Raw genomic sequence first — 25,268 nt, 5'->3', positions numbered from 1 at the left:
ATACAAACACAAGCAGCAGCATATTGTGCCAGAAATGATGGCCCTTGTCAGCATTTTGGGTAAAACTTGCTACCACGGTGTGAGAATTCACACAATTGGTACATTTGTGTAAGCGTGAGCCAGTTGCACATCCAGTTCAATATACCAGCATGGAACATTTTTGTTTCAAACTGAGTTTTTTTTAGTGTCGGTTGCAGCTTCGTCAGACAGCTTATTTAAAGCAGCACACACGTCCAGTGTTTGATCTTGGATCTCAATTTCGTCCACACATTTCGTCCACGTGTGTGGACAGATGCACGTACTTTAGTGCGTAGTAAGCTAGTTTGGCAGGAAATGAAATGCGAGAGGAGAACAAGAGAGAAGGTGAAAAAGGTTAAACGAACAATCCAAATCCCCTGAAGAAAATAATTTTTCACGTTAAATCCACTTTACTTGTCACAAAATGGAAACTCTTATTGAATGATTTCACTAACTTAATTACAAACTGGACCAAGTCGATAGTAACCTTTCCCACTTGATGTTTCTACTATTTGACTGTGTATTTTTTAAGAAAATTGGATAGGATCAGTTTAAAGTGTGGGATTTAATTTCGTTTTGAAGATTCAACACAGGCTCAGTTAGTGCCAGGCAGAGAAACCGGGCTGTACTGTAATAGAGTTTATTTGGATCGAGTGAACCTAAAGTAATGCTTAGAGAACCACAGGTTAGGCTGAGGCCCTGCATTTCCAGCTACATTCAGATAATTGGATATGAAGAATAAATAAATGTGGCGCTTTTGAAACGCCAATTTATTTAAATAAAGGATGTCGACTGTTTTGAAGCTCTCCAGGTGCCTCTTTGACCTCATCCGCTTGACTCACAATCTGTGTGTGAGCTACTGTAAAGCTACGTGTTTTAGCACAGCTCTTAGTCTTTGGTGTTGTTCCAAGTGTGGCTGTTTGTAATATGAACCCAAGTGTGAGTGAGTTTATGCCGTTACTGCAAGATCTCCTGTGATTTATGAGCCGTGGACTTGGTTGTTTAACACTCTCCCGTCACTTGATCTGTTTTCTGTTTGTGTGTACAGTGGGGCAAAAAAGTATTTAGTCAGCCACCAATTGTGCAAGTTCTCCCACTTAAAAAGATGAGAGAGGCCTGTAATTTTCATCCTAGGTACACTTCAACTATGAGAGACAAAATGAAAATCACATTGTCTGATTTTTAAAGAATTTATTTGCAAATTATGGTGGAAAATAAGTATTTGGTCACTAACAAAAGTTCATCTCAATACTTTGTTATATACCCTTTGTTGGCAATGACAGAGGTCAAACGTTTTCTGTAAGTCTTCACAAGGTTTTCACACACTGTTGCTGGTATTTTGGCCCATTCCTCCATGCAGATCTCCTCTAGAGCAGTGATGTTTTGGGGCTGTCGCTGGGAAACACGGACTTTCAACTCCCTCCAAAGATTTTCTATGGGGTTGAGATCTGGAGACTGGCTAGGCCACTCCAGGACCTTGAAATTCTTCTTACGAAGCCACTCCTTCGTTGCCCGGGCGGTGTGTTTGGGATCATTGTCATGCTGAAAGACCCAGCCACGTTTCATCTTCAATGCCCTTGCTGATGGAAGGAGGTTGTCACTCAAAATCTCAGGATACATGGCCCCATTCATTCTTTCCTTTACACGGATCAGTCGTCCTGGTCCCTTTGCAGAAAAACAGCCCCAAAGCATGATGTTTCCACCCCCATGTTTCACAGTAGGTATGGTGTTCTTTGGATGCAACTCAGCATTCTTTCTCCTCCAAACAGTTGAGTTTTTACCAAAAAGTTCTATTTTGGTTTCATCTGACCATATGACATTCTCCCAATCCTCTTCTGGATCATCTAAATGCTCTCTAGCAAACTTCAGACGGGCCTGGACATGTACTGGCTTAAGCAGGGGGACACGTCTGGCACTGCAGGATTTGAGTCCCTGGCGGCGTAGTGTGTTACTGATGGTAGCCTTTGTTACTTTGGTCCCAGCTCTCTGCAGGTCATTGACTAGGTCCCCCCGTGTGGTTCTGGGATTTTTGCTCACCGTTCTTGTGATCATTTTGACCCCACGGGGTGAGATCTTGCGTGGAGCCCCAGATCGAGGGAGATTATCAGTGGTCTTGTATGTCTTCCATTTTCTAATAATTGCTCCCACAGTTGATTTCTTCACACCAAGCTGCTTACCTATTGCAGATTCAGTCTTCCCAGCCTGGTGCAGGTCTACAATTTTGTTTCTGGTGTCCTTTGACAGCTCTTTGGTTTTGGCCATAGTGGAGTTTGGAGTGTGACTGTTTGAGGTTGTGGACAGGTGTCTTTTATACTGATAACGAGTTCAAACAGGTGCCATTAATACAGTTAACAAGTGGAGGACAGAGGAGGCTCTTAAAGAAGACGTTACAGGTCTGTGAGAGCCAGAAATCTTGTTTGTTTGTAGGTGACCAAATACTTATTTTACCGAGGAATTTACCAATGAATTCATTAAAAATCCTACAATGTGATTTCCTGGATTCTTTCCCCCCATTCGGTCTCTCATAGTTGAAGTGTACCTAGGATGAAAATTACAGGCCTAGTGGGAGAACTTGCACAATTGGTGGCTGACTTTTTTGCCCCACTGAACTGTATGTGTGCGTTATCAATCCATCTGCTTGTCTTTCGGCATAAAATCCGAATGTTTCCTCTTCACACTATCTCTTCATCGTGTGTGTGTGTGTGTGTGTGTGTGTGTGTGTGTGTGTGTGTGTGTGTGTGTGTGTGTGTGTGTGTGTGTGTGTGTGTGTGTGTGTGTGTGTGTGTGTGTGTGTGTGTGTGTGTGTGTGTGTGTGTGTGTGTGTGTGTGTGTGTGTGTGTGTGTGTGTGTGTGTGTGTGTGTGTGTGTGTGTGTGTGTGTGTGTGTGTGTGTGTGTGTTGGCCAGGGTCATCAGTTGAGGATCAGACATCACCTCTGTTAAGAAATAGAGGGATAGGAGTTTAAACAAACGGTGAGGGATTTCTTCCATATCTCAGTGAAAGATCGCGTGATAACATTTTTGGCTGATGGGGGAAAAGGTCTTGGCATTAATGTCAGCCTTCAGCAGTCATTATTTTTAAAACATTGGGGAAGGTCTCCCTCTGGCCTTCTGAAAGCCAAACATATATCACTGTTTAAAATAAATGTTTAGTATTTTAGATTTGCTGATTGTCCTGAGATGTATAGTCATATCTGTGGTCCTATAGCCTGCTCTTCCATGGCAACAATCTTAATCTGCATCTGATATAAAACAGCTAATGGTTTGAAATGAGTTTCATGTGATATAACAAACGTTTAGCATGACTCAACCAAGTATTCATTGCATGGATTCCTGTTACATCACCCTTGGAAATGATCTGATACATTGACCATGCCAGTGGCATTGTGAAATTGCATATTTCCATATCTCCTGAGTTGTTTTACGAGTAGTTTGTCATTTAAACTGGTATCTGAGAGCAGCCCTCACAAGGTTATTTTCAAAAACCTTTCATATTTATCAATGTGAACAATGCTGAAACAAAGTTAAAAACAAGAGCGTTACAGCTCTTTTTATGGTGCCATCTCAATAAAGTTCTGCACATCTCAAGTCATCAGTTTTATGGACACATTGACGGCACTCAGGGTTTTTCAGTTCAAGATGATGGTGAAAGAAGTTACATTTGATGAAAATCAAACACTAAGTCTGTCATATCTCAATCAGACAAATCACAAGTTTAGTTAAAGCGCATTATTTTTTAACCTATTCTTATATTTATAGGCAGCAAATAAACCATTAATAAATAAAACACTTTTAACATTCTTTAGGTGTTTTTTATCCAAAGCTTACATTACATTGAAACTCAAGGGCAAGGAGTGAGAACAGGATGTCATCTTAAGTGGTGTCTATTCACAGGCTTTTATAAGCATAAGGAATCTTTCAAAACACACTTGCTCTATGATGTATTTATAAATCCATAGTCTTACCTTTTGTTATCAAAAGTGTCAACACATTTTGAATATGAAAAATGTCTATTGTGTGAATATTTGAAATATAATGCATATTAGTTGGACACTGTGGGATTAAAGCTGGGATTAATTCATTAATTATGTTCTTCCATGGCTACAAATGTACTGTATATTTTAGCTGTCCTTGAGCTAAGCACATAATTGGAGCTGTTGGACGGCTGCAGTACAAGTGAACTGGGCACAGCTGAAAGAATGTGACATATTGCATAACACCATGAGTCCAGAGCAAACTCTGCCCAGATAAATGAAAGCAAGAACAAACAAGTTAATTGTTAAGTACAATGGTGCTTTCATTAAAGCAGTGGGCAGACATGCTACTGTACTGTGTTAATGGAATAACAGCAGTCTCACTTTGGCAGCGAGGCGGCTGTTCCAAACCACTTCATCTGTCCTCTTCCAGTCTGGTTACCATACACCTATGCTAGTTTTGGATAACACAAACTTTGGAATAGGAAAAGCATAATTTTCTCCCCTCTCTCTCGCTTACTCACTATTTCTCTGTGTGTCTCTCTCATGCACATTTACCCCACACATACCATTTTGCACAGATGAAAAATGTCAAGGGTGGACCACCTGGTTATTCCATGCATGGTCAGAGGAAAATCTTCCCGTTTTCATCAATGTGTGCAGTGTGCAGAGCGTGCTCTGTCCCACTCACATATCACATCCATTAGATAGGCATGCGTTGGGCCGACTCCAGGGCAGTGCCTGCTGCTCCGCTAACTGAAGTCCCATTCAAGGTAATCTACACCAACCCAACCAATTTCACAGGTGCAAAAATGTGTAACAAGGAGAACTTGAAACATTATTGCGCTCAGATGATCTTTGGGCGGATTCAGCAGCGCGGAAAGGTCTTTTTTACAAGCCCAATAGCTGCTGGAGTATGAAAGAGCAATGAAGTACATCAAGGGTTCTTAAACTCTTTCCACTCAATGACCAGACTCACTTCTCATTCAGATATTCTGCTGTCATACTGTATAGGAGCCTGCAACAAACAGAAGTGCCTGTTATTACATGATTCAATATATATTGATATGCAATAAAGCAATAGTTTTTGCAACACAAAGCATGTTAGCATTTAAATGTTCAAAATGTTGTGACTCATGCTGCTCATACTTTTCTGTGGGTACACACAGACACACATGGAGAGACTAGAGTCTAGCATTTTCCTTTCCCCCATTACATTTTTGATCTACATCATGGGTGACCTGAATAAGTCAGGAACACAAAGAACGACCACCTCAAACCTAATGGAAACAATTTAGCTTGGCAAGAAAGTCTGTTTTTGCATGCTTCAGAATGTTTCACTGTGCATGTAGTGCCATGTATGAGCGTTGATCTAACATGACCCCAGAGTGAATGATAATCTCTCCCCGCAGTCAGCTAAGTCACAGTGTGTAAAGAAGAGTGTGTAGCGAAAGGGCTTCTGGCTGTAATGTGTACGAGATTGTAAACAAAGGTGATAAAACAACAGAATTCAACAGCAGAAACAGACCCGCGCCGCAGATCATACAAACTAAGCTGTTTCTTGATGTAGTTATAATAAAGCTTTTATTGTGTCGTTGATGGCATTTCCCAGACAATAGTTTCAGAATGTCTCTCCCGCCCTCTCTCTCTCGCTCTCTGTGCCTTGTCATTTTAAATTAGCAGGCTAAACTCTGTACTTAATGTAATTAATCTAAATCACTCCAGATGGGAATGGTTTTAGTTTAATTTACCACAAGGAAGAGCTATTATACGCTGTATCCTTTGGGTCTTTTGTGTCATTCTCTCTTCCTTTTTAGTTACAGTACAAGTGTCTTTCTTGTGACGGCAGATTTGAGGACATGCTTTGAGTTACAAGACAGCTGTTTTCCTCCCTCCATCCTTTAGGTCCACTTTCTGTGCTGACAGGTTCTCTTTCTGTCCTTTTTTCAGATGCTGAAGCGATCTCTTCACCTTCATCCCTGGCCCCATCCTTTCTTGATTGTCTCGACGTCCATGTTCATTTCCCAGGTCAGTGTTCTGATTAATCCTGCAGTCTGGTTGCACTTTGTATCATTTCACAGTTATAATTTCCAGAAAATAGAGTCCTCCCTTCCTGCTGTCAAGATGTATGTATGTATGTATTTTTATTGAACTAGTATATTATTCATCAGCCATGGAACTGTGGAGCTATAAACATACGGAAACCACTTGGTCATGTCTTTATAAAATGTCATATGCTCAGACCTAAATATACCCATTAATAAATCAAAACTAACTAACTCTCGCGGAGAGACGGAGCGGCTCTACCTGTTGCTGCCTGCGATCTGCGATCTACGGAGGCCTTCTCGTCGCGAAGAGACGGAGCGGCTCCACCTGTTTGCTGCCTGCGATCTGCGATCTGGGCCTGCTTTCCACCTGTCCTGGTTCTGCTGTTGCAGAGGCCTGCTTTCACCCCGGGGATACCACGCTGCTCCTTTGCTGCTGTGCTGATTTTGCTCCGGGAACGTCGTGGATTCTGTGTGCTGGTCTGGGAAAATGGCCCATATCGGGATTCTGCTGTGCCTGTTAACTATTTTGGACTATGAGAAGATCTCTAGTCATTCTGAGGAGTCTACTGGATTCAGGTCCGTTCTGCCACCCGCAGTGGGCATCCCCTGCAAAGGTTCGGATGTGTTACACAAACAATTATCAGTTGCCTTGTCATAGTCAATCTGCTCGACAAAACATGTTTGTCTTTTTTGTTTTCCTGCGATGATGGTTCTTCAGGACTGCTTCTTAAGCTCTAATCACACTCTCGCAGACTTTTCCGGTGATTCTAAAGTAGATGACAATGTATGTGTGTCGCTTAAGAGGAAAAGATGCCTGTTTTTGTTGTTGTTATTACTGTCAGGAAATGTACAACCTAACCCTGGTCCGCCCAGTAGTAGTAGTCAGATCGCTACGCCTGCTAATTTTAAAGCTAGATCTGGGTTGGGTTTCATCCACTTGAATGTGCACAGTCTGTTAGGTAAACTAGATTTTGTCCATATTTGGGCGAGCTCGACTGACGCTGACGTCATTGTTTTATCAGAAACATGGCTAAATAAATATATTTTGGCCTCTGACATTGCCTTAAATGGTTATAATGTGTATCGTACCGACTGGCCTAATAAAGGTGTTGGCTTTGCCATTTATGTTAAGAATAAGTTCAGTCCAAATCTATCAGTAAGCAATTTGAATTTTTAGCCTTAAATATAGAAGTGGCAAAGGGTCAACAGGTCATGGTCGTGGGCTGTTACAGACCCCCCTCAGCTGTCAAAGACTCCTTGTCTTCGCTAGCAAATCTTTTATCGCAACTAGACTACAAGGAAATAGTGCTATTTGGAGATTTTAACTGGGACTGGTTAACTGCAGTCTCAGAGGATTTTAAAAACCTTTGTATCTCTTTAAATGTTACTCAGATTGTTGACAGTCCTACTCGCCCTAATATTAAGTCCCCAAATAAATCCTCCCTAATTGATCTCATTCTACAGGGATGCAAACTCATCAGGTATGAAAAAGGTGACAAGGATCCGATCCCCCGACCCCACAGAATATCGGCTTTAAAATGAGGAATAACAGGATGTTAGCCGTCAGAACAACTAAAGCAGCAGTTAATAATAACAGAAACGCTAAAGAGTCACATCTAATAGAAATATATAAAAGCATTTATTTTTAATTGTGTAGCAGTCAGTTTATCATTTTGGCAGCACTGTTGAGCATTTTGAAAATGTATTTCCATGCCTCTGTTCAAGGCTTAGTCTGGCTTATCTGTATAGCCAGTGGTGTAAAGTAACTAAATGCATCAACTCAACAAGTACTATACTTGGGTACAATGTTGAGATACTTCAATGTTTTGCTACTTTGTTCTTCTTCTCCTCTACAGTTCAGAGGTACATGGTGTACTTTTCCTCCACTACAGTTCAGAGGTACATGGTGTACTTTTCCTCCACTACATGTATGTAATCCCTTTAGTTACTCTACAGATGTGGATGAATTATGTGAAATATAATCAAGTGTTACATCAGACTTTAGTTCCACCTGGAGTAAATTCACAAGCTACCCTGCAGTATACAAAGTCATTCAAACTAGCTGCACCTTTACCAGCTTTGAGAACACTTTAATGATCAATCATTATAAAGCATATCAGATATATTATTCTGAAATGGATCAATCTGCACAGTGACTACTTTTACTGTCGCTACTTTCACTATATTTTGATGATAATACTTTTCTACTTTTAATTGAGGAACATTTTGAATGCAGGACTTTTACTGTAACAGAGTATTCCTACACTCTGGTACTTCTACTTTTACTCAAGTACAAGATCGGAGTACTTCTACTTTTACTCAAGTACAAGATCTTAGTACTTCTACTTTTACTCTAGTACAAGATCTGTGTGCTTCTACTTTTACTCAAGTACTTCTACTTTTACTCAAGTACAAGATCTGAGTACTTCTACTTTTACTCAAGTACAATATCTATACTTATACCACCTCTGTTTATAGCCTATGAAAAAAACTATTAGAAAACGAAGCCTAAAGCTAACGTTAGCAGATAGTGACAATGTATGCTAGTTAGCTAGCTCAACGATTCATTAAATAATATTGCGACAGAAAAACTTCTCAGTGCACATCACGCTCTGCCGCTCCGACAGGGAGCTCTGCTCTGAACATCTGAACGGCCCGTTCTAACAGCTGTTCACCAGCGGTCCAGTCTGTGCCACAGTGACTCCGGACCACACAGTTAATATTAACGAACGCACCCGTAGGTAATGTAGCTGCTGAAGCTAGACCCTCATTGCGGAGCAGCAGAGCCTTATAATACATCCATGAGCAGAGCCGACAGGCAGGAAGACTCGAGCACACAGCTCGCGCTTCATTATAATATATACAAAAAGAACACCATGTGTGTATGATGGCACATAACAGCTCGCGGCCGCAGATTACTCCGGGTCCCAGACCCCCCCACATACCCCAAAAATATTTGTATTGCAGATCTACATGAATCACACAAACAACCTATTTTGGATTCAAAACGGCGAATTTCGCCAAAAGGTGACAAGTTTGCATCCCTGATTCTAACTAATATTCCCTATAAATACTCAGCTGTGGGAGTATTTGCGAATGATCTGAGTGACCACTGTGTTGTAGCCACAATTAGGGACAAAAAAGTCCAAAAGGTTAAACCACGTATTATCATCAAGAGAGACATAAAACATTTTGTGGAGCAGGGTTTTGTACATGATCTGTTTGGGTTTGATTGGGGAAAAATCGATTTGTGTGCTGATGTTGAGACTGCATGGTCTTATTTTTATCTTGGTTTTATGGAAATTATAGATAGACATGCACCCCTGCGTACATTTAGAGTGAAGGGATGAGACAATCCTTGGTTTTCTGCTGAACTGTCTAGTCTCCTGCATGAAAGAAACAAGGCCTGGGCAAAGACTAGGAAATCAGGCTCAGAGGTAGAATGGCTGCGTTTTAGGCAGCTAAGAAATAGATTCACTTCACATATCAAAAGTGCAAAGTCTAAGTATTATCTGTCAGTTACCACAAAGAACCTGAACAACCCTAGAAAATTCTGGAAAGCCATAAAATCGATATCCACCGGTGATATCCGTAATGAGCTACCTCCGTGCCTTTCCACAGCATCTGGCACTATATCGGACAGGGCTACTATGCTCAATTGTTTTAATGAGCATTTTGTGTCCTGTGGCTCTCCGTTTCATTCTGTTTCTAATTCTGCTTCTGTGAACACCACAGTCGGTGACACAGAACAATGTGGTCTGGAAAACCCTTTCAGTTTTACTCCTTTTACTGTTGATGTTGTTCGTGAAGTCTTAACCAAGCTAGATCCTAAAAAGCCGGCTGGTCCGGACAACGTAGAACCTTTCTTTTTAAAGATAGCTGCAGATGTTATTGCTCCACCTCTTACTACTCTTTTTAACCTCTCTCTCAGCACGAACAAAATCCCAAAAGTATGGAAGTCAGCTTATGTCCTGCCACTACTAAAAGGAGGGGAGGCCACCTTATTAAACAATTATAGACCCATCTCTAAATTGTCAGTTCTGGCTAAGGTTCTTGAACGCCTAGTGAGTGAACAAGTAAAGGAGTTTTTATGTACAAATGACATCCTGTCTAAACATCAGTCAGGCTTCAGAAAGCAACATAGCACCATCACTGCCACAATGAAAGTGGTAAATGATATTACGAGTATTTTAGATAATAAGCAGAGTTGTGCAGCTCTATTTGTTGACCTATCCAAAGCTTTTGATACCGTCGATCATCGCATTTTGAAGCAGAGGCTGGTCAGTATTGGCATATCCAGCCATGCAGTGGGGTGGTTTGTAAACTACCTCTCTGAAAGGTCCCAATGTGTTCAGTTTGATGGGCTGTCTTCTGAGTGGTTGAACATCACTAATGGTGTACCACAAGGTTCAGTTTTAGGTCCGCTATTATTCTCTATCTATATTAATAGTTTAGGTGAAAATGTCGAAGGAGCAACCTTACATTTTTATGCAGACGATACCGTTATGTACTGTGCAGGTCCCTCGATTAACGAGGCTGTTGTTAAATTACAGGCTGTTTTTAACATTATTCAGGCTCAGCTCTCTGAGCTTAAGCTTCTTTTAAATGTGGATAAAACTAAGGTAATGCTCTTTTCTAAAGCTAAAGCTAAAAATACACCGGAGACTGCTTTGGATATTGTAACTACGCAAGGAATACAACTTGAAGTGGTTACCTGTTACAAATACTTGGGTATCTGGCTTGATGATTGTCTCACTTTTAAATGTCATGTAAATAACCTGCTTAAAAAGCTGAGGGTTAGGCTAGGTTTCTTTTACAGAAATAAGTCCTGTTTCTCGCTTGAGGCCAGGAAAAGGCTAGTCACTGTGACCTTTTTACCTGTGCTGGACTATGGTGATTTGTTATATATGAATGCACCTGCCAATTACCTGAGCAAGTTAGATGCTGCGTATCACAGTGCACTGAGATTTTTGACAAATTGTAAAGCACTTACGCATCACTGTACCCTGTATACCAAGGCGGTTTTGCCATCACTTACTGTACGGAGGCTCAGTCACTGGTACTTTTTCATTTACAAAGCCATGTTGGATAAACTACCATCTTATATCTGCTCCCTGATCTCTCTGCGAATTGAAAGTACATATTGCCTGAGATCGCATGCTGTGGTTTTATTAAATGTGCCAAGTGCTAGGACTGTCTTAGGGAAGAAAGCTTTTAGATGTGCAGCTCCACTAACATGGAACAGTCTGCAAAAAGAATGGAAAATTACCAAGCTAGTACCACTACATGTTTTTAAAGCTCGGTTGGATGCTACAAAATCAGATGCTGTTGGTACCTGTACATGTGGTTAAATATGTAAATTGTAATCCCTGTACATTTTGCTGTATGATGTCCTTTTGTTGTTCTGTTGTTTATGTTTTTATGTCTTCTTGTGGAACCTACTGCTGCAGGTCTCCTTTGAAAAAGAGATCATTGATCTTAATGGGATTTTACCTGGATAAATAAAGGTTTTGAATTGAATTTTTGAATTGAACATGTCTCTCCCTGGAAACAAACCAGAGATACATTTGAATATGGGTTCAGTTTTTGGTTTATTTTAGAGTTACTAAAAAAGAGTATTTAATTCTGACAGATGTCTGGAAAACTTCATCGATTAGATTGATCATCTGCTCGAGCATTCATCTCTATAAAAACTCATTCTTTCACTCCAGACCTTTTGAAGTGGAGTCTTGGCAGAACCCCTGCACAGCTACAGAACCACATCCAATAACCTCTTTTCATATGCTGCAGAAATCACGGACAAATGTATTACAGTCCTTCTTTGCTTCCATGTGAAATGGTTTAACCACTCCACCGTTTGTATGCATAATCCTGGTCTTCTGGTCCATAAAATGCAAACCATCTTTTCTGACACTGTGCTGCCAAAACATTTGAGCACAAATCTGTCACTATACTTCCACTCCTTGTACTCCCACTCCCTCTGTGGTCTCACCTCTCTTTACCTCCTTTTACTCCCCGGAAAAATGTCTAATAGATTCCTGCTAATGACTGACAACGAGTGCTCTAGTTTCTCCATCGCTGTTGGAGGTAAAGCTCATGTTTCTTTGAGTCAGACAACAGGAGAAAGTGTCATTTCCTGAGTTTAAGGTGGGCTCTTAAAAAAATATGGAATTTGCTCTCATAGTTAGGAAAATAACGGGTTGATTAAACATACTCAAGCCCAAGAATTCTGTGGGGCTAACCTTTGCAGCTCGCTGGGTAACTGGGTAAAAGTTTATGGATCCTCATTTTAGAGCCACCTCAGAAAAAAAAAGAGATGAATACGGCATTCTAAAACGTTAAAATAAATGTCTAGGATGATCACAAGAAGTGGGGAGTGACAGGAGAAGACATGACATGGTGTAATTAGACGAAGCGAGGCTGGGGAATTGACGATGATACACATGTGCAGCTACACATCAGGGGTAGACATTAAGGGTAAAATGCCACTGGCCCTCCGGGCCGGTGGAATTGTATTGTCACTGGCCCCACCATTGTAACCACTGGCCCGGAGCATTCGTCCAAAAAAAAAATCGACTTAAAATGAAGAAAATTAACACATTGGTTGCAATAATAATTTATGCACTAACTACATTACTACTTGTAGGCCTACTACAACATTTGAATCATCAGTTCTTCCTCATTTTCCTCAATTGTTCATATTTGGTTTATTAAAATAATGATATTGTGGTCATTGTTAAAAAATGTCTGCTATTATGAGTATTATTATTTGTATAATGCGCTTTCTGCCTTCCTGTCATTAGGAGTTAGAAATGTAATGGCTATAGATTAGATTAGAACCTTCATTATCCTAAACTGCTGGGACATTTCCCTATAGCCAATACCTTTATATTGTCTACTCTTCACTTACTTGTCAGCATAGGTCGGCATTGATGTACAGAGCTGACTAAAGAATACCTTGTTTATCATATCATAGCTACATAGCATCATATTGAGAGGTGCAGTGACTCGTCCTAAAACCAGGAAGTAAGCTGCTGGTTCCCTCGACAAAAAGCAATGGGATTTCTCCACAGTGTTTTGGAAAATAGCTGGAAATAAGGTCTGTGGAAAACAAACCTGTTTGATAAATGCACGTTTTGTTCAGCCGGATAATCTCCACATGTCTACCCTACTTTTATAATTTTCGAATCATAAATCTAATCGATAGATTATAAAGAGGAAGCCAACTCCATTGATCAAGCTGGCTGAAACGTTCTCTCCCTCTTCTTCTCATGCTCCCTGTCACTCTCCTTTAACTCCTCCGGTGACTTTCTTTTATTTGAAGGTTGTTTTTTGCCCGGCGCTTGGCCGGTTACCGCTGGTATTACAAATATTTTGGCGAATGGTAAGGTGGTGCGATAGTCTGTATGAAGTATGAACACGCGCGCTCCCGTTCACGGGAGCCTACTCGCGCTGCGCTCCGCAGCAAACAGCTGTTTGCTTTTCACCCAACAACGACAACCGCCTCACGAAACGCTATGTTGTAGCGTTAATAAACGAAACAATTTAACTAAATTGCTAGTCAAAATACCTATACCACAGGACCATTTTTTTTTTTAAGCAATCTTTTTAGTGGCCCGAGCGGGAAAGTGGAAAGTACGTTATGCTTGCCCGGGGTGTCTAAATAGTGCTTCCGGGCCAGCGGGCCATTTATAATGTCGAGCCCTGCACATACACACACAGTTACACACACATTGCTGTAATTAGCAGCATTTCAGCGCTTGGCTCTTCCCTGTTATTCCCGGGCCAGAGCTCGGCACAGGGCAGGAAGGCTGTCTGAGTGAGGAAAGCACAAAACACTTCAAAGCAGCAGAGGACTGGCAGAGACAGCGAGATGACTGCAGAGATAGAGAGGCAGCACACGAGAAGAGAGCATTCAGGGAGCGGAAGAAGGAGAGACAGCAGAAAGTGAATGTGCTGCATGCTGAACTCGTATCGTGTGTCCTTACATTTTACTCTGATGATGTTCATATGATTACGGGAAGCTACAGGGAGAATTCTTCCTGTCTGAGTAGGCTTTTTATGATAAAAAATGTATGAAATCCCTATATATGTTAATGGTCGTTCCTCCTGTGTCGCCTGTCCCTTTCACACACCTCAGCTCCTCTGATAAAGCTCAAATAATGAAGCCAGTGTTTCTGCTCTGTGTTGTTGCTTCCAAGTATCTGTGATATTAGAAAGCCTTATGTATGTGGGTGTTTGTCGGTGTTCTCATGTGCATTATTTTGTGTGTATTTATGTAATTCCCTTATGCTCACAAGCTTGATGTATAATGAGGCCTCACATTCACTAGTGCAGCTGGAGTCCATTATTTATTTTCTTCTTTTTAAAATCCTGCAAGCTTGTCACCTTCAGTTCACAGTTTTGTTATTTTAGATAAAAGGTGCATGAGTCTTTATCTAACCTTAACCCTGACTGATTCGATAAGAGCTTCCTCAATGTCTCTCCATGCAGGTGAACTAAAGTCAAAATCTATCATCCCAAGTTCCTTTCAAAGGAAATAACAAAAGTGCTCTCATTCGTCAAAGGAAAGGTCAGTATTCTTGGCTCCCATGCTCTGGCTTGTTTCCCCTTACATGTTCAAAATGTAGGTTTTGATTAAATCATTAAAACATTAATTGTGGCACCGAAACAGCAGATGGTGTTTTATTAAAAACAGACCAAAACAATCCGTTTGGAAGTATTGGGTTCCTTCTGCATTTTTGCCCAGATAGCATAATATAAGCCCTTCTGTTCTTTCAGTTATTAGTCTCAAGTTCTGCTTTCTATGTTTCTCATTTCCCAAACTCTGAAGCGAGGAAACAGAATTACAGATATATCAGATAATCAATCACTGATGGAGTTTCTCTTTATCTGAACAGTTCTTTAAACAAACACGCTAACCACAGCTCTAAATATTAGTTTTGCTCGAAGGAAAAGGGATAAACTTGTGTTTATTGTTCTCCATTTCGAAATATTATTCATATTCATTACTCTACGCTTAATTGTGGATGTCCACAAGAGGGAGCAGTGGACACAGTTGATCTTTGGCTCACCTGTCCTGCTTTAAGGTGACTCTTTTTTACATACAAAATGGAAAGGATATACTTTAACCTGCTAGAAAGTTACCATCATGCCTGGCGCTTTATCAGCTGATGGACTGTGTTTGAACATTAAATCAGGGAAACCGATTTGTAAACAGTGCAATATCATATCATACCTTCACTAGATGCTGAGGAGGTGATTGCTGCTGATGTAAAGTTGGATGCCGGCCCGTATCATCGGCCCTCCGGACTCTCGCCATCTGCCTCACCATCTGAACACAGGAAACCAGCTTCATCTTTCTACTGTGGAATCCACCGGCTTGTTCTGTACTTCAACCACAGCGAGAAATAAGCTTCCCAACCGCCTGAAATTCTGCCTTCACTGTGGGCCACACCAAGGAACACCTGGCATACGGCCCGGACCCTCACTTTCATTTGTGATTACAGATATTTCCTTGTGCTAAGAGTGTGAGCGGTGTTACTGTCGGATTTAATGTAGGAGACGTGCATTAGTCTGTTTCTCTGCAACCTGATTACTTGCAATTATGAGGCTCTTTAAGTAAAAGGAACATTACAGTGACAGAATTAAAATAAAATGTCTTCTATCAGCTGTAGAACCTGGTGTTGCTTGTAGCATTAGTCCTCATTCAAAAAGAGCTACATTGTAAACAAACTACAGCCTTGTAACTGGCAGGCTACCTTCCTGAATGTTTGATGGAATAAATGCATTTGAATCTGTGCAGAAAGCTGGCTGCTAAAAGCAGATTCATAGCCAAACTTTGAGGGGGGATTTTTTTCGTGTATCTTTTTCTTTTCTTTCCCCTGACAGGCTCATTTTTCTTGTCTCAGTAGGACGACTGCTGGTGGTGGTATCATTACACTCCACTACATTACAGAGCAATCATGGGGCTCAATCCAACAGCTTTCACACTCATTGCTGTCAGTATCACTGACAGGGCTTCACTGTGCCGAGGCCTGAAAGCTCATGAATTGTGTGTGTTGTTTAACAAGTCAACCTTTTGTGTTTGGAGTCTCACTGTTTGCTGTGTGCGCTGCCAGAAATGTTCTGAGCCCCATACCAGGACAGGAGCCTGATGTATGTAGAATGCTTTAAAGCAGGGGTGCCCAACCAGTCGATCGCGATCGACCAGTCATCGCCGGGAGATTCCCAGTCGATCGCGAGATGTGTCTAAAAATAGAACAGCAATATTCTGTTTTATCGTTAATGTCCTATAACATAAACTTCCTGTGCCAAAATAATGCGCTTGAACGCATCAAAGCTTTGTGATTGGCCGGCGTGACCCGATGTGTCGGGGCGTGGCTGGTGGGCCCTATTTAGCTGGCGTTGTCCGTGTCAATAGGAGTGACAGACACACAAGACCGCAATTATGGCAGAAGCAAAAAAGCCCAAAATATTGTAGCGTCTCGCTACAGGAACACAGGGAGGCTTAGTTTGTCCTTTATCCGGGAGTTTATTGCACAGATCACAGGTTACTGTTGGCCATAACCACACCAAAACAATCTACTAACCCTGTCGTATTCTCACACTCCGTCACGTCTCCCGCTAGCTCTCCTAGCTTCCCACGTCCCTCTTTCCAGGAACCTCCCTCTTCCAGCCCCAACCAACCAGAAAACACTCTCCCACCCAAACCCACAGCTGCAGGTCACAAGAACCGTCCATAAAAACAGTGGCACGTTCACTGACACTCTGTAAAATGCAAACAAACTCTGAACAACAAACACATCAAACATCAACATTATAACCAGTCCGTTACACTTTCCCCCCTCCTCAAAGTCCCTCGTCCTCGAGGGAATAAACAAAGTCTCTCAGGTGGTTAGGGGGTCTGCGATTTCTCTGCGGCAGTGCCTGGTCTGCGGCAGGGGGAGACAGGCCCACCGTGGGGCCCAGAGTAGGGCAAGGGAAAAAAGTCCAGGTTGTGGGGAACCAGGCAAGGTCCCCGGGTCGTGAGAGGGGGGTTGGGAAGAAGAAAGAACAGTGTGCATAGCCCCCTGTGTTTCACCACCTGATCCTAGTGGTGTCGCTGTACCCCGATAGGGTGCCAACCTGTCCCGGTGAAGAGCAACTATTCTCCCTCTCCGCTGCAGTTGGACCCTGGAGACGACCTCACTCAGTCTCTCCAGAACCCTGCAGGGCCCTTCCCAGTTGCTGTCCAGCTTTGGGCATCTGCCCTTCTTCCTCTGTGGGTTATACACCGAGACCAACTCGCTTGCACTGAAATGCCGTCCTCTAGCATGCACGTCGTAGTTCCTCTTCTGCCTCGCCCCTGCACTCTGTAGCTGGCGCCTGGCAAAGTCGTGAGCAGACTGCAACCGTTCCTGGCATATTCAAACCCTGGGGGGTCCACAGGAGCGTCGGGGGGCAAGCCCATCATCATCTCGCCCGGCGTGCGCATCTCCCTTCCTAACATGAGGAGGGCAGGGGAGCAGGAAGTGGAATCTTGGGTCGCAGACCGGTACGCCATCAGCACGAGGGGGACATGGGCGTCCCATTCTCTTTGGTGTTTTGCCGTCACTATGGCAAGCTGTTGCGCCAGTGTGCGGTTGAACCTTTCCACGAGGCCATCGCTCTGTGGGTGAAGGGGTGTGGTGCGGGTCTTATGGGATCCCAGTTTTTCACACATAGCCTTAAACACTCGGGACTCAAAGTTCCTGCGCTGGTCTGTGTGTATGACTTCAGGCGCCCCGAACCTGCGAAACACCAAAGCGTCCACAATAGTCTCTGCCTCTTGATCTGGTAGGCTGTATGCCTCAGGCCACTTATGGCGCATTTCCACTGCAACGGGGTAGCCCCGTTTAAGCCTCGCTGGCTGGCCGAGGCCGTGGTGCATTTCCATTACAGTTTAGGACCTGGGGTAGCAACGTAGTGTAGGCGGGGCGATCAGCTTTTTGGCGGGCTTTTTGGGCGGAGCGACGCTGGGTAAAACTGCAGTGGCGTCATCTTCAATGCGACACAACTCACAAAACACACACAACAATGGAGGATGTGGAAGCGATCGTTTACTTGTTTCTTGGGGTGTGGCTTGTTATCACAGCAAGAAGGAAAGTGATCACAGCGAGCAGGAAAGTGATCACAGCAAGCAGGAAAGTGATGTTTCAAAGTAGGCTGCGTATAGCAAGACGAGATGCAGAAGAAGCTGACGAGAGAGTTTTGGAAGTCCTACAACGCTGCAGAGACCACAACAGGACTTACTACTCGGTAAGCTAATGTTCGCTAACTAGCCATGTGTTTAGGCTCACGCTCACAATACGACCAAAGTGTTTCAAATATTTAATTAATTGTAGCTACCACTTTTACGTATTAAAATATGTATGCTTTTGTTTGTGTATTTCAGAAGTTACGTCGCCGCAGACCATGTGTTTGGATGCTCGACCGAGCTACCGAGTGGTGGTCTGTGATTGTTCCATCTTTCACACACACTCAGTGGGTGGATAACTTCAGGATGTCTGAGGAAACATACACCTACCTGTGCAACAAACTGCGGCCAGCGATGGAGAGACAGGACACAACATTCCGCGTGTGTATACCTCTAAAGAAGAGAGTGGCCATCGCACTGTGGAAGCTTGCTACCGGCTCAGAGTACAGAAGCATTGGACATCTTTTCGGAGTGAGCAACACCACTGTGTGCCGGTGTGTGTGAGACTTCTGTGCTGCTGCAGAGGCGTTGTTAGTACCGGAACTAATTTGTTCACCAGACCGGCAGAAGTTTGCAGAAATTGCTGCCTACACTGAGAACCGGTGGGGGCTCCCACAGTGTGTAGGTGCTATTGATGGATCACACATACCCATCTTGGCACCACAGGAATACCACTGTGACTATTTCAACCGGAAAGGCTGGCACTCCATCATCCTTCAAGGAGTTGTAGATGGAAAGGGACATTTCTGGAATGTGTTTGCAGGAATGCCTGGGAGCATGCATGACGCTCGGGTTTTGAGGCTGTCCTCATTGTGGGAGTTAGCCAGTCGTGGCAACTACTTTCCACCTTGCACCGGGGACATTGGTGGGGTGAATGCTGGCTATTACATGCTGGGAGACAATGCCTATCCCTTGCAAAGCTGGCTCTTAAAACCCTTCCCAGACACTGGACGGCTGACAGCAGAACATGTGGTATACAACAAGAACATTTGCAGCGCACGGGTAGTGGTTGAAAACGCATTTGGTAGACTGAAGGGAAGGTGGCGTTGCCTCTTGAAAAGAAATGACTGTGATGTGAAACTTGTGAAATCCATGGTGCTGACATGCTGTGCTCTGCATAACCTCTGCGAGAGTCATGGAGAGGACTATGATGATGGGTGGAATGCACCAGCAGCAGCAGAGCCTGGGGTAGCAATGGCTCATGGGGCAGAGGAGGAGGGCACTGAAATCAGAGAGGGTTTGATGCGCTATAGCTGAATATCTAAATATGCATTGTATTGTATTCATTGTATTGAACATAAATACATCTTTTTTTTTTCATATACATATGTTTGTCAAATGTTTTAAACAAATATTATCTGAATTGAATATTTGAAATTCAAGCACCAGTAAGTACTGCCCCATAATAATACTAATAATAATAATAATAATAATAATAATAATAATAATAATTTGAGGAAATATCAGATCATGAAAAGAAAATATTTCTAATCAATTAAGCAAATATCAAAGCTAACTATAAACATAAATACTAAAGTGTAAAACACAGCAAAACTATATTCATAAATGCAAGTGTAAAATAGTGTGGACAATTGTAAACATGGATGGAGGCTAAAGTATCCACAATATAAAATAATATATTAAAAATATAACCTCAATCCTTTTTTAGACATGTTAAAAGCTTGCTTGAATGGGTTATAGGTTTCTTTTGTTCTCTCGTCTTTGAAATATATAAGGAATGTGTTTGAGTCTAGTAGAACGAGGGTATTACAATTGAGCAATTTCTACATGTATTATGTATTTATCATGTATTCTTAATACCATTACAAAATAAACATGTAATAATGTTTTAGAGGAGGACCTCAAGCTAGCAAACTCAATTTCTTGCTTTAAATCTCTTAAAACTAAGGGGCTTTTTCCTAACTGATGGTGTTTGTTATTCCTTTATAAATTCATGTATGTTTATATCTTCTCTAAATCAAGATTATGTGAATCTGATTTTTTTCTGTTGGGTGCAATTCATTATCAACAAGAGATAAGATAAGTCAAATAAGTACTTTATTGATGGCAGTATACAAAAAAAAAATGGTGTATCAAAAAGGCATGCCATTAAACAATACAAATTAAAAATTAAAAACTGTATTGCAGCCAGCATAAACATACATGGCATTGTAAAAATAAAATGAACATTTTAAAGAACATAAATAAACAAGAAAGTACAAATTTAAAAATTAACTAGAAAAAAAATATATAATATGTACAATAACTATTAAGGTTATTTTAAGTTGGACGAGGAGGAGACGGGCCACGTCGGCTGCCCAGTCCCCCTAGCACCTCGCCAAGAGTGCGCAGGAAGGCTAGGTTGAAGGTCTCTGTTTGAGCGGCCTCCTCCCTTGCCTCCTCCCTTCTCAAGGCGGCCTCCTCCCTTCTCAAGGCCGCATCCAACTCCCATCTCCGCTCAGCAGACGCTTTGGCCCAGTCCAGGTGCCGTTCCAGCTGGGCCATGTGCTGTTCATGGTGCCCCTGGGCCCGATCCTCTCCTCCTCGTTTCCTCTTGCCTGGGTGACAATAAGATAATAATTAGCAATAAGGAAAAAACACAGGACAGGTACAGGTCACACACAAGGATATAAGAATAACATGTATAAACAGAACAACAGTAAGGTGAACTAAAGAAAGTTCTGGCCCTAGATGTTTACAATGATTGTGAAAGTGAATTACATTATGTCCAGCCTGTTGATAATGAATATAAATATATGATTGGATGTCACACACAACTGTACTAGCTGCTTACTAGCTAAGACTTTACTTGTATTTCCACACAGTGGTATAGCTTATTTTAATTACTGACGATAGATGATCCAAGGTTTAAAAAAACAAAACACAATTCCAGTCGTTTTGCCATTTCTATTTCTTACCTAGAACCACACGCTGCGGTGTCGTGATGGCACTCGGTGTTGGTGGTTGAGTCGGGTTAGGGTCTTCGGCTGGGGTCCGTTCTGGATTCAATGACGATGTGGACGGAACACTGCCATCACCCGTTGTTCGGGAATGTTCCTCCTCACGAGTCCCAATGTAATCATCTAGAACAGCAAAATGACTTGTTAATTCCACAAACTACTGCAGCACAATACTAAATAGCAACAACAACTATAGAAAAGAAAAACTGAACGTAAACAATGGCACATATGGTGTTAGCAAACAATAGACTAGCTATGTAGCTCTTCGGGGCTCCATAAAAGCATGGGTTATCGAACATTAATGTAAGGATAAAATAGACTTCTTTGTTAGAAGTGAGCGTACCTTGCAGGGACTCCAGTAAAGCCGTTGCAGAGTCCAGGCCTCCCTCCCTCCCAACGTTGGCCGGTCTATGGCCGTAAATCAGGTCCAACAAGTCGAACCACTTCCATTGTTTGCGACCCGCACCACTCGTGTTGTTGTTGTCCTTTATTATGCGATATTCACTCTTCATCTTTTTCAGTTTTTCCCTACACTGCAGGAAAGTCCTCGAAAATCCGCGTTCGAACATCTGTGCAGAGACATCCTGGAACACTTTTACATTTCGCGTTGTTCCATCGAGCTCCCACTGGATTTTATCATCCCCAATGAGATGAAGGAACGTCGTCACCTCCTCGGTCGACCACGGTGTGCTTTTCTTAAAAAACGTAGCCATTTTTGTAGCTCCTCCGTTTACAAAATGCTGTTTATAAAAATGCTGCAAGCTTGCTTCTAAATATATATGCGACGCGAGGGATGAACTCGCGCGCGATCTTGTGACGATTCTCTCTGACCAATCAGCAGTCGAGAGTGTTGACGTCACAGCCCTGGCCTGGTCTGATAAATAGAACCACGATTTTATGGGGCCGGAAAAAGAGGGAAAAAGTACCCGCTAGCCGGTACTAGGCTATATGGAAAGGCCACCAAAAACTGGCCTGGCCGCTTGAGGACGGTTAAGGACGCTTAAACGGGGCTACCCGCTGCAGTGGAAATGCGCCATTAGTGAAGTAGTCCATGGCTGTGAGGATGTAGCGGTTCCCTTTTTCTGTGCGGGGAAACGGCCCAAGAACGTCGATCCCGATCTTCTCCATTACGTGCAGTGCAGCTGTCGCAGCGGCGACAGTAATCTTCCACATCTCGTCTGTGTTGGCCCCAGTAGAATCTCTGTCGCAGGCGGCGGAGAGTCTTAGAGACCCCAAAGTGACCAGATCCTGGAGTTCCATGCACTGACCGAAGTACCGTATCCCGCAGGGTCCTCGGCACCACCACCTGCCACCTTGTCTGTCCTGCAGCCGGTTCCTTCCACCCCCTCTGCAGCACTCCATCACACAGGCGCAGGGCTTCAAACATTGACCATAGCCCTTTAGTGGCACGAGAAAACTCAGAGACCTGTTCCCACCGGGGTTTGTGTTGTGCAGCCACCCAAGCAGTTACAGGCCTGATGTCGACATCCCCCTCCTGATTCTTCCTCCATTCTGCAGCATCTACAGCTAAAAGTCCATGATCAGTTGATGCCCCGACTGGTCCCACCATTGCACATATCACCTCAGCCTGTAGACATTCCCTCTCCTGTGTCTCTCTCTTCACGCAGTAGCGGCAGTCATCACTGTAGCAGGGGCGGTCTGTGAATTATGTCATATGCTTGTAACTCTTCAATCCAGCGTGCCAGCTGGCCTTCTGGTTATTTGAAGGACATGAGCCACTGTAAGGCAGAGTGATCAGTCCAGACTGTGAAGTGGAGGCCCCCTAGGTAGTACTTGAAGTGCCGGATGGCGCTGACCACAGCAAGCAGTTCCCGTCTGGTGACACAGTAGCGGCGTTCAGCTTTGTTAAATATTCTGCTAGTAGGCCACTACTCTCTCTCCTTCTGGTGTCACCTGGGCCAGCACGGCTCCTGCTCCACTGTTGCTGGCATCGGTGTCGAGGATGAAGGGAAGGGTGGGGTCAGGGGGGAAGAGGATCGGTGCCTCCACTAGGGCTTCCTGTAGTAAAGCAAATGCTGCCTGACACTCCACTGTCCATGAAAACACCTCTCCTTTCTGTAACTGGCAGTACAGCGGCACAGCTATGCAGGAGAACCCTTTCACAAACCTCTTGTAGTAGGAGGACAGGCCCAGGAAGCTCTTCAGGTCATGCACAGAGCTGGGGGTGGGCCAGTCCTTCACAGCCTGTACCTTCTCTCCCATGGTGCCGACGCCGCCCTCCGTTAGCCTGTGACCGAGAAAAGTCACCTCAAGCTTCACGAAACAGCACTTCTGGGGGTGCAATTTCAGTCCTGCTCCAGCCACTCTCACCAGCACACGTTTGAGAGCCCCGAGAGCTGATTCGAAGGATTTACCATGGACTAGGATGTCGTCCAGGTAAACAACACACTCATGGCGGGGGATGTCTGCCAGCACCTGGTCCATAAGCCTCTCAAACGTGGCAGAGGCATTACAGAGGCCGAATGGGAGAACTTTAAACTGCCATAAACCCCCGTTGGTGATGAAGGCTGTTTTCTGTCTGGCTTCAGGGGCAAGGGGGACCTGCCAATATCCGCTGCGCAGGTCCAGGGAGGAGAACCAGGAAGACCCTGCCACTGTATCGAGTACCTCATCGATGCGAGGAAGGGGGTATAGGTCCTTCTTGGTCACTTTATTGAGCGGTCTGAAGTCTACGCAGAACCGAAAGTCCTCCTTCTTTTTCTTGGGAACCATGACTACTGGAGCGGCCCAGGGGCTGTTGGAGGGTTTGATGAGTCCAGCCCGTTGCATCTCCCCCAGTGCTTTATCTGCTGCAGCTTGTCTGGCCAGAGGGAGGCGTCGTGGTCTCATTCTAATGGGCTGTGCATCTCCAGTGTCGATGTTGTGTTCGATGAGATCTGTCCGGCCAACATCGGCCTCACAGTGAAAAACAGTCTTTGAATTCCAGCAAGAGCTGCAGCAGCAGGTTCTGCTCATTGGGAGTTGAATCAGAGTCATCATCAGAGTTTCTAAGCCAGACGTCTGTCACTGCCAAAACTCTCTCATCTGCGACAGGTTCTGCAGCAATGACTGGGTGAAGGCAAGGGTCCAGGGTCGGCAGGGTGGGGGTTTGTGCAGGTGCCGTCATCTGGGGGTCGCAACAAGCAACGGCGTCGGTCACTGTCTCGGTTGTCTGTGTTATAATGGTGTGGGTCACACAACAGCCTGTCTGGGGTAGCCGCCTACACATCTGAATGACCTGTCCATCTGGAAAAGTGAGTGTACCCCTCTTTGTATCAATGACACTGTCTAATGTCCCAAGAACATCCAGCCCCAGGATGCAATCTCTTGTGCAACCCACACTGGGCAGTGAACAGACTTCTTTCCCACCCCCATTGTCACAATTGTCTCTCCCACCATCGGAGATCGTTCCCAGGTAACTGTCTGTAATTTCACTATGGTGGGGCAAATAGTTGTTTTATTTCTCACCGTTTCAGGCTTCACCAGGGTTGCTGAAGAACCTGTGTCGAGCAGCGCAAAACAGTCTGTTCCCGCAATAGTCACTGGGGCATACCAGCAGTCCTTGACCCAGGTTCGGCCCAGCCTGATGATTCGCTCAGGCTGGCCGCCAGCCTCTTCTGTTGGTTGTAACACTTCTGCTTGGTTAATGCGCTGCAAAGTTTCCTCATTTGAAGAGGGACGGGACACATCAGGGGTCCGCATTGTCCCGGTTATGCAGACCCGGCCCCGTTTCCCTGGTTAGCTGTGCTGCGAGGGCAATCTCGAACCAGATGGCCAGGCTGTCCACACCCCCAGCAGATCTTCTGACGGGGTCTCGGAGACTGCTCCTCTCTCAGCGTGGTGGCACGCACAAGCTGTGTACATTTTTCCACCCAGGCTGGCTCTGCTGTATTCAGCTCAATACCACATGCAGCGCTCACCTTCGGTGTGTGGTCATCCGCACTTCATGAAGAAGTACATAGCATCTCTCTCTCTGTGGCTAGCTCCAAAGCCTCCTGTAGAGACTTGGGGTGGGCGAGCAAAGTCCGTGTACGCAGGTCGGCTGGTAGTAGG

At 43.8% G+C, this 25,268-nt stretch overlaps 1 long non-coding RNA gene across 1 annotated transcript in view; it reads left to right on the top strand.

Moving 5' to 3' along the window:
- LOC117459928 (uncharacterized) overlaps positions 1-15,881 on the top strand; it is a 31,777-nt gene extending 15,896 nt beyond the window's left edge. The window contains exons 2-3 of the long non-coding RNA XR_004553580.2: positions 5,941-6,018; positions 15,286-15,881. This is a non-coding gene — a long non-coding RNA (uncharacterized lncRNA). The remainder of the gene's footprint in view (positions 1-5,940; positions 6,019-15,285) is intronic.
- Positions 15,882-25,268: the final 9,387 nt, after the last annotated feature.

The sequence above is a fragment of the Pseudochaenichthys georgianus genome, chromosome 15 (assembly GCF_902827115.2).
Source record: "Pseudochaenichthys georgianus chromosome 15, fPseGeo1.2, whole genome shotgun sequence".
NCBI lineage: Eukaryota > Metazoa > Chordata > Actinopteri > Perciformes > Channichthyidae > Pseudochaenichthys > Pseudochaenichthys georgianus.
The sequence above is the reverse complement of the archived record's forward strand: the minus strand, read 5'-3'. Positions and strand labels throughout refer to the sequence as shown.